Source organism: Vicugna pacos, chromosome 7 (genome assembly GCF_048564905.1).
Source record: "Vicugna pacos chromosome 7, VicPac4, whole genome shotgun sequence".
NCBI lineage: Eukaryota > Metazoa > Chordata > Mammalia > Artiodactyla > Camelidae > Vicugna > Vicugna pacos.
The window spans coordinates 46,491,402-46,493,015 of record NC_132993.1 but is presented as its reverse complement, the minus strand read 5'-3'; the positions used below and the strand labels follow the sequence as shown (position 1 = coordinate 46,493,015).

Here is a 1,614-nt window from a genome sequence, read left to right as displayed (position 1 = left end):
TTGGAAAGATGATAACTGCTGACATTTTATAAAAAGGATTCCCACAGTATAGGAATATAGTTCACTAGTCATTTTACTCCTGCCTAGAAATTGCAGATTCCCAGCGTCAGAAAGTTTGGAGAATGTAACTGTTTTACAGGCATTCTACTCAGATAACTTTTTCATCAAAGGTAGCTATCAGATAGCCCAGTAAAAAGAACACTCTAGACCAAAAGAAAAAACCCAAACCATAAAATGTTACCGTATGATATTCTTACCATTGTTTTTCTCACTTTCCTACCAGGCTCAGCCCAGTTCAAGATGCTGACAAACTTCAGGTATTGACCCAAATGGAGAGAATTTGGCTTTAGTTATTAAATAGTTGAATAGAATTCCTTGGCCAAGGATGAGAAAACTAATCTGATTGGATATCGTTCTGCTCTGATGGGTTAAAGGATTTACCTGAGGCCAATTTGACAGGCAGGAATTAAATATTGAAAGCAGTCACATCCCATACCCCCTTTAAAAAGTATAAGTAAAGTGGGGGGAGGGGGAATCCTCTAGTAAGTAGGTAATGCTTTATTGTGCCAAGAAAAAGGTTATTTTAGGAAAAAAGTGAATTTTTAAGTGATTGGTATCTAATCTTTCAAAGTGTTTAGCTTTGGCAATGGTGGCCATTTTGAGTTTGAATCTTCCAGAAGGCTGAGGTGAACTGTTAGCATTAGTAAGACAGATTCTGAGTTTAAAAGAAAAAAAATTTTTAACATTTCCGTCAGACCATTACTATTCCTGAGTTGACAATGTATAGTACACTGGGAAATTTATTTTACTTACCTGCATAGCTTTTGTAAACATGGTCTAGACGCTGTTTTCTTATTGGCATCTTATTTCATCATTGCTGCTCTAATTACCTACTGTGATACTTCCTTTACAGGCCTGGTGCTTGAAAGAAGCTTTTCAAGAAGATAAGGTGTGTTTGAACAGGTAACGATTGATACATACAGAATAGAGGTTTTGGCTTTCTTTGTCCCTTTCATGGTGGTAGAAGGGGTGAGCTTTTGAGAATGTGCCAAATATCTGTAACAGCATATACCTGCCCCATAGAGAATGTCTGTAGAATTCAATTCTATTATTTAAAAGTTTTTCTACCAACCAGCCCCAGCCTGAAGCTTGACACGGTAACTAGACTGATACAGTCTACAACTATCATAAGACAATTTGGTCGACCACTTTAATTTTAAGTCCCATTTCTTTTGACTATTTTAAAGATTATATGTCCCAAGGTATCCTTTTTAAAACTTTATGTGCTTACAGCTTTTTCTATACTAGATCATTCTAATGATTAAATTTGATCCCTTTGAAAGATCGATAGATTCCTAAGGGTCAGGGAGCAGTTTGTTGCAAAGGGCTTGGGGGAGTCTTGAAGAACTGTTCTACAGTTTGATTACGGTGGTGATTGCATGTGTTAAATTTGGGGGTGAATTTTACTGAATGTGAGTTCTATTTCAATAAACGACTCTTAAACCTTACCCTTTCTGGCATCTGACATTAGATCTCGGTGTGGTATGAGTGGTGTGGGACTCAGTGTCTTGACAATGTATACTAGTAGCCACAGCATAGCAGAAAGCGGAGTGT

At 37.2% G+C, this 1,614-nt stretch overlaps 1 non-coding gene across 1 annotated transcript; it reads left to right on the top strand.

The window, feature by feature from the left end:
- Positions 1–376: 376 nt before the first annotated feature.
- Positions 377–450, top strand: LOC116278840 (small nucleolar RNA SNORD93). The gene has a single exon (XR_004188196.1). It is a non-coding gene; the product is annotated as a small nucleolar RNA SNORD93 (small nucleolar RNA).
- The last annotated feature ends 1,164 nt before the right edge of the window (positions 451–1,614 follow it).